The sequence below is a fragment of the Nicotiana sylvestris genome, chromosome 7, assembly GCF_000393655.2.
Source record: "Nicotiana sylvestris chromosome 7, ASM39365v2, whole genome shotgun sequence".
In the NCBI taxonomy this organism is placed as follows: Eukaryota; Viridiplantae; Streptophyta; class Magnoliopsida; order Solanales; family Solanaceae; genus Nicotiana; species Nicotiana sylvestris.
In genome coordinates, this window is record NC_091063.1 from 172693233 (window position 1) to 172701975 (window position 8743).

The window sequence follows — 8743 nt, forward strand, 5'->3', positions numbered from 1 at the left end:
ATACTGAATCATATCGAGTTACATGATACTAGAATACTGAATAAGACTATACCGAGACATGTATTCATGAGCTGATTATGAAAATTGAAACTTTAACTGTATATGACATACTGAGTAATCTAGACTGAGACTCATGAGCATTAAGCCCAAGTGTATATTGATTACGCACTAAGATTACAATGTTTAGAATGAAAGTCATGAACGAGTTGTGAAGCTAGAGAATAGAAGTTCTGCAACTATTCAAGGAACTAAGCTTAATTATACTTCTAAGGCAATTAGTAACGTTGTAAAAGAAACGTAGTGTAGGGAGAATCATTAACATTCCCAAACATAGAGAGTTAGCCTCTCATACCTTAACATCCTGCTCTTGGGCATAATATAAGTCAAAGGGATTCTATATTAGCAATAATACTCATATTTTGGTCACTTAGGCATTTTATCAAACACCTTATGGGCATAAAGCCTCATAGCCATCATTAGTACACCCAACAAAATATTATCTTGTTCCTAGATAAATTCTAAAATCTCAAATTGCTATTCAATATCAGTCTTCATCACCCACAAGATAAATAACACTCTTAACCAATAATCAACAATCAATAATACAAACCTATAACTGTTCATGATTTTCTGTCAAACCCATTAACTCATATCTCATGAACTAGAGTCTATAATCATTAACCCAATACTGTAAACGATTAAAGGGTGAAGATATTACCTTTTTGACGTTCAGTCCTCTTAAATTCGAGTTTTAGAGTTTCTTTTATCAACAATGATGTCCCAATCAAATATCTAATAATTTGAAGGGTTTACTCATGTTAATAAGGTATTGAAGAATTGAAATTAACTTAGAATAATCATTAAGACTTACCTTGGATGATGAAGGGACCTTGGAGGAAGTTAGATTCTTGAGAGTTCTCCTTTCTAGAGCAAGTTTTTGTGTTTTGGGGTGTGGGGGACGAAGTATGCCTTTTAAAATGACCCCTGATGTGCTCCCACACAACTGAAGGCCCAAACGCGCATCAAAGGCAATGGCACTGCCACAAGTGTGTGGCCACGGGAATAGCTGGGCGTGCACCTGAGCACGTAGAATGTGCATTGTCCAGTCAAATGTGCATAAGTTTTTACACAAAGATCCATTCGGGCTCCATAATATATCATTGAAAAGGTATTGCAAAGAGCTACAACTTTCATGCTTATGTTTTCCCAAAATTCTGAACATATTTTCATGAAATCCTGATGGAAGACAGACCTTCCATAAACTTAGCTGATTTTATCGAATCTAATGCACCTCACTCTGTATCTTGATTTCAAAATAACTATTTCCACCCATACTTATCACGATAGGACTTCATATGTCTATCAATTTAATACTCATTTAACACATCCACCCCTAGTCTGAATTTACAGAGTGTTACAAAAATTATGCTTTATAGGATTTGAACCTACGACATCGAGTTTTGAAGACCCACCTTCTACCAAACTGAATTAAAAGCACTTTTTATCAGAGTAGATAAGACTATCTGATTTTCGAGCACAGATTTATCTCGAACGTTTGAATAAGCTAGATCCACATTACGAGTTATTTCATGCCATATGTAAACTTGGACACTCAAGAAATCTATTGGATGATGATTTTCTACCCACGATAATGGTAGATAGTTATTGTGATTAACTACGGCCTAAGGAATTGGTTCTCTCTAAATGACATAAATAGGACACTTTTATGCCACTATTAATTTTTTGATTACTTTCCGGAGTATGGTAGCTAAGACTCAAATTGATTATCTTCTCCTCAGGAGGTGTGACAAGGGGTTGTGCGAGGATTGTAAGGTGATCCCTAGTGAGAACCTCGCGACACAACATAGGCTCTTGGTGATGGACGTCAGTATCTTGATAAAGAGGAAGAAGAGGTTTGTACGGGGGCAATCGAGGATCAGGTAGGGAGTCTTAACTAAGGAAAATATGCAGGAGTTGGAGGGAAGGTTGGTGGCTATGGGATCCTGGAAGAGTGGTGGGGATGCTAGCAGTATGTGGACGGAGACAGCGGACTGTATAAGGGAGGCAACGAGAGAGGTGTTAGGGATCTCGAAGGGGTACTCAGGCGGGCACCGAGGCGACTGGTGGTGGAATGACGTGATCCAGAGTAAAGTGGAAGCAAAGAAAGCAGCTTACCTTAAGTTATTGGAGAGCACTAACGAGGAGTAGAGGAGAGCGAACAGAGAAATATATAAGGAAGTTAGGAGGGAAGTGAAGTTAGTGGTCATGGAGGCCAAGACTGCTGCGTTTGGGCTGTTGTATGAGGAACTAGGGGTAAAGGTGCGGACAAGAAGTTATTTTTGTTGGCTAAAGCGAGAGAGAGGAAGGTTCGTGATCTGGATCAAGTGGGGTGCATCAAAGACGAGGAAGGTCGGGTATTGATGAAAGAGGCCCAGATTAAGCAGAGTTGGCAGTCGTACTTTCATAGACTTCTAAATGAAGAGGGGGACAGAAACATCATGTTATTGGAGTTGGGGCACTCCGAGAGTCACCAAGACTTTAGGTACTATAGGCGTATTAAGGTGGAGGAGGTCGTGGGAGCAATGCGTAATATGAGTCAGGGCAAAGCGATCGGACTAGACGAGATTCCAGTTGAATTTTGGAGGTATGTGGGTAAAGCATGCTTGGAGTGGCTGACTGAGTTGTTTAATATTATTTTCAAGATGAAGAGGATGCCAGATGAGTGGAGGTGGAGTACGATGATGCCGTTGTACAAAAACAAAGGGGACATCCAGAATTGTAACAACTATACGGGTATAAAGTTACTAAGTCAAACCATAAAAGTTTGGGAGAGGGTGGTGGAAGGGAAGGTAAGGAGGGCAGCGTCTATATCAGAAAACTAGTTCGGGTTAATGCCTGGTTGCTCTACTATAGAAGCTATCCATCTTATCAGGAGGTTGGTGGAACAGTACAGAGATAGGAAGAGGGATATGCATATGGTGTTCACTGATCTAGAGAAGGCGTATGACAAGGTCCCTAGGGACGTTCTTTGGAGATGCCGGGAGGTGAAGGGTGTGTCGGTAGCTTATATTAGGGCGATAAAGGATTTATATGATGGAGCTAAGAGTCGGGTTAGGACTATAGGAGGTGATTCGGAGCTCTTTCCAGTAGTTATGTGGTTTCACCAAGGATCTGCGCTCAGCCTGTTCTTATTTGCCCTAGTAATGGATGCATTGACAATCCATATTCAAGGGGAGGTGCCATGGTGTATGTTGTCCGTTGATGATATAGTTCTGGTTGATAAGACGAGAGGCAGTGTTAATGAAAGACTGGAGGTATGGAGGCAGGTCCTAAAGTCTAAAGGTTTCAAGTTGAGTAGGACCAAGACGGAATATTTGGAGTGCAAATTCAGCGATGTGTTGGGGGAAACGAATAGGGAGGTGAGGCTTGACTCACAAGTCATCCCTAACAGAGAGAGTTTCAAGTACCTAGGGTCTATTATCCAAGGAGATGGGGAGATAGATGAAGATGTCATGCACCATATCGGGGTGGGATGGATGAAATGGAGGTTAGCGTCTGGAGTCCTGTGTGATAAGAAGGTTCCACTGAAACTTAAAGGTAAGTTTTATAGAGCGGTGATTAGACCGGCCATGCTGTATGGGGTGGAGTGTTGGCCAGTCAAGAATTCTCATATCCAGAAGATGAAAGTAGCCGAAATGAGGATGTTGAGATGGATGTGCGGGCACACTAGGCTGGATAAGATTAGGAATGAAGATATTCGGGAGAAGGTGGGCGTGGCTCCCATGGAGGATAAGATGTAGGAAGCGAGACTTAGATGGTTCGGGCATGTGCGGAGGAGAAGCACAGATGCCCCGATTAGGAGGTGTGAGCGGTTGGCTTTGACAGGTACAAGGAGAGGTAGAGGGCGGCCTAAGAAATATTGGGGCGAGGTGATAAGGCAAGACATGACACAACTTCAGATTTCCGAGGACATGGCCCTGGATAGGGAGGTGTGGAGGTCGAGCATTAGGGTTGTAGGTTAGGGGGTGGTTGAGCGTTTTTCTTCGTTGTTCTGGCTAGTCTGATAGTGTTTTATATAGGATTGCTAGCGGTTATTGTTCCATCACACTTTCTATTTTTTGTTTATTATTATTATTATTAATTTTTTTACTTTTATTTTATATTTTTTTCCATTTTTTATTATTGCCATAGTTATTGTCCTTCCCACTTATTTGTTGTCACTTACGGTGCTGATCTTATTTGTATGTTTTCTGCTGTTGTTACAGATCTTTCGTTTTTTAGCCGGGGGTCTCTCGGAAATAGCCTCTCTACCCTCATGGGTAGGGGTAAGGTCTGCATACACTCTACCCTCCCCAGACCCCACTAGTAGAATTATTACTGGGTTGTTGTTTTTGTTGTTGTTGGTAATAAAAATTTGAAAAAAATACCCGCACCAGAATTTTAAAGCCGCTCTTGACTATACCCCTACTTTCAGCAAGTTATTGAGTTTGTCAGAATTTCTAGACAAAATCCTGATATCACCAGAAGCTACAATGCTGGAAAAAATCTAGTGAACGTCAAAATTTTGCCATAAATCCTGACGGATCACCATTATTTTTAAGCATTGTGATTGAATTTGTGGTGCTTTAAAATTCTGGAAATCGTCAAGAGCTAGCTTAAAAAAAATCAGGTGCGGGATGGGGGACTATTTCCTCAAAAGTATCTTAGCGGGATCAAAATATAAACGGTAGTTTAAATAGAAATTAACTTATTTAACCGCCCACCCAAAAAATAACCAGCAGATATATTATATATGACAGATTGCTAGTGTGCAAATTTTTTAAACTATTGATGTATTTTAACATGTTGTAAAAGGAAATTTGTCTTATTTTTCAGCTTACTAATCCGAGGTTTTTGTGAATTGTTACTTCTGTATAAATTGTTTCATGGTAATAACTCTTTTACACTACCGACTTAAAACTCATAAATAAGACATCATAGAGCAAAAAGGCTTTGTTGGGCAGTTTATGATTTGATGCGGTGCAAGAAGTAGTATACTCCAAATTCCCAAAGGTGCTATACTTTATAAATAAATCAAGCAGAATAACATTGCTAACATTACGACAAATTAACACATCAGTTTAAATAGATAATTATGCCAATTAAAACATGTATATAATTGGAAATGATTGTTCTTTTTTATAATCCCACATCTATTTGAGCAATTTATCAAATACTTGGAAGATATCAATTTGCAAGCACGCCATGATCGAGTGCGGCTTCCCCAAGCTTTCTCGTCTTGTGAAAGCATATGCAAAAACTATGAAAAACACAAATTGGTGCCCGACCTTTACATACTTCAATACAGTCTACGTCAGAATGGCAATGGTGCACTGCACCCACCTTGCAGGATGGAGTATTTGCAACTGCATATTGAAATATTTAAACAAGTCATTATTTCACATTCTAATATAGAAATAGTTAGTAAGGATTCACACAAAATACTAAGTGTTGTAGTTATAGAACATAATATTGTTCGCCTTCGCCTTTACTGACTTTCTAAGAAAGACTATAGTCGATCCCAATTTATTTAAAACTGAAACATAATTATTATTGTTGTTGTTACTAAATTGGGATCGATTACAATCCTTCTCCTAAGGTCAAAGTAAAAGCGAACAATATTATGCCTTATATTCTTAAGGTGGGACATTCTTAAACTCAACAAGGAGGTAAAATCGCCCTAAACTTGAAATACATGGGAGGGTACAAAAAAAAAGTATAAAATCTTTTTTATGCATACTGAGATTTTTTAAAATATAATAAAGAGAGAAGCAAACACGAAATAGCAACAAACCTATGGTGATTAGTAACAAGGCAATCAAGAATGGAAACTTCACAAGAACCTTGGCCATATTTTTATCTCCACTAATACATTTTTTAAAGAAGGCCTTGTTTAGCATTATATAGTGGTTTAACTAATATAAAAAGGTAATTAAAAAAAGGCAAAATTTTAAATTATAGGACCTAATTTGGAGAGTTCTCAATAACGTAAATGTATTCCCATAAATTTTAACATTTTCAGGATATCAATTGAAACTATAGCATCTAATTTGGGAAGTTTTCAATAACATAAATATTTTTCCATAAGTTTTAACTGTTGAAGATGTCAAATTGTCCAACATCGATTGGGAAGTAGAGTTGGGGGGGGGGGTGGATTTCCCCTATAAAAGAAGGCCTAATGTTTAGGATTTAAATACACCTCTCATTTGCCTTCTTATCTTCTTAAGGCATTTGTATCTTCTCTCTTTAGTATTATTTCACTTGTATTTTGGAATGGAATAAAATATTGGTTGTGTCCGAGGAGTAGGCAAAATTAGCCGAACCTCGTAAATTCTGGTGTTCCTTTTATTGTTGTTTTATTGTCTTATTTATTATTTGGTGGCTGTCATAATTTTTGGTATAGTAGTTGTGACTTATTCACACTATATACATTTGGCTTCCGCAACAATTGGTATCAGAGCCAAGGTACTGTCTAAGTATGCTCTGTGGTTGCAGCATAGTCTGATCTTCCACATCAGAAAAGATTTATCTTGGTAACTGAGTCAAGGTTCTGTCTGAGTATGCTCTGTGGTTGCAGCTTAGTCTGATCTTCCACACCAGAAAGGAAATAATCTTGATTTGTGTCGTCAGCTATTAAATAATATTTGTGTCAAAGATGGGAGACAATAAACAAGAAGAATCTACATCAAGTGTCAACAATACGTCATCATTGGCATCTTCGCTTATGACAAGAATTGTGTCAAATGCGAAATTTGCGGTAGAAATTTTTGACGGGTCCGGACATTTTGGGATGTGGCAAGGCGAGGTTCTAGATGTCCTTTTTCAACAAGGGCTAGATCTTGCCATTGAAGAAAAAAGACCAGATGTTATTGGAGAAGAAGATTGGAGAATTATCAACCGTGTTGCTTGCGGTACCATTCGATCCTACCTTGCTAGAGAGCAGAAATATCCATACACAAAGGAAACTTCTGCAAGTAAATTATGGAAAGCACTGGAGGATAAATTTTTGAAGAAAAACAGTCAAAATAAATTGTACATGAAGAAGAGACTGTTTCACTTCACCTATGTTCCTGGTACCACGATGAATGAACATATCACCAGTTTCAATAAGTTGGTCACAGATTTGCAAAATATGGATACAACTTATGATGATGGTGACTTGGCCTTGATGTTGTTGGCGTCACTTCCTGATGAGTACGAGCACCTTGAAACTACTCTACTCCATGGAAATGACGAAGTTTCTCTCAGAGAAGTTTGTTCGGCTTTGTACAGCTATGAACAAAGAAAGCGAGAAAAACAGAAGGGCGGAGAAGGAGAAGCACTATTTGTGAGGGGTCGTCCTCAAAATCAAACGAGGACAAAGAAGGGAAGATCCAAGTCAAGATCCAGACCCAGCAAAGATGAATGTGCCTTTTGTCGAGAAAAAGGGCACTGGAAGAAAGACTGTCCGAAGTTGAAGAATAAGGCCAAACATAACAATGGAAAGGCCATTATGGATTCAAATGTAGCTGATTATGATGATTCAGACTTCTCATTAGTTACAACAGAGTCATCAACATCATCAGACATATGGTTGATGGACTCGGCTTGTAGCTATCATATGTGTCCCAACAGGGACTGGTTCGTGGATTTTCAAAAGGGAAAATATGGAGTCATCCACACAGCAGACAACAGCCCTCTTACCTCATATGGAATTGGTTCAATACGATTAAGGAACCATGATGGAATGATCAGAACATTAACAGATGTTCGATATGTACCGGATTTGAAGAAGAATCTCATCTCTGTGGGAGCCCTAGAATCAAAAGGGTTCAAAATCATTGCAGAAAATGGAGTGATGAGAGTATGCTCCGGTGCACTAGTGGTAATGAAGGCTAATCGGAAGAATAATAATATGTACCGCTATCGTGGCAGTACAGTTATTGGGACAGCGACAGTGACATCCAGTGACGACAAAGAGGCAGAAGCAACCAAGCTATGGCACATGCGCTTGGGACATGCTGGAGGAAAATCCTTGAAAACTCTATCAGATCAAGGATTGTTAAAAGGAGTAAAGGCTTGCAACTTGGAGTTTTGTGAGCATTGTGTCAAAGGGAAACAGACAAGGGTTAAATTTGGTACAGCGATCCATAATACTAAAGGCATTTTGGATTATGTACACTCTGATGTTTGGGGTCCTTCCAAAACACCTTCATTGGGTGGGAAGCACTATTTTGTAACCTTTGTTGATGATTTTTCCCGAAGAGTATGGGTGTATACAATGAAGAGCAAAGATGAAGTGTTGGGAATTTTTCTCAAATGGAAGACGATGGTGGAGAATCAAACAGGCAAGAGGATCAAGTGTATTCGCACAGACAATGGAGGTGAATACAAAAATGATCATTTCAATAAGGTCTATGAAAATGATGGCATCGTCCGACACTTCAGTGTCGGACATACACCACAACAGAATTGAGTGGCAGAACGTATGAACCGAACCTTGCTGGAGAAGGTACGGTATATGTTGTCCAATGCTGGCTTGGGCAAAGAATTTTGGGCTGAGGCAGTTACATATGCATGCCACCTCATTAATCGCTTACCATCTGCTGCTGTTGATGGCAAGACACCATTTGAAAAATGGTATGGAAAGCCTGCTGTAGATTATGACTCTTTGCGCGTGTTTGGCTCAACTGCATATTATCATGTGATAGAGTCAAAATTGGAT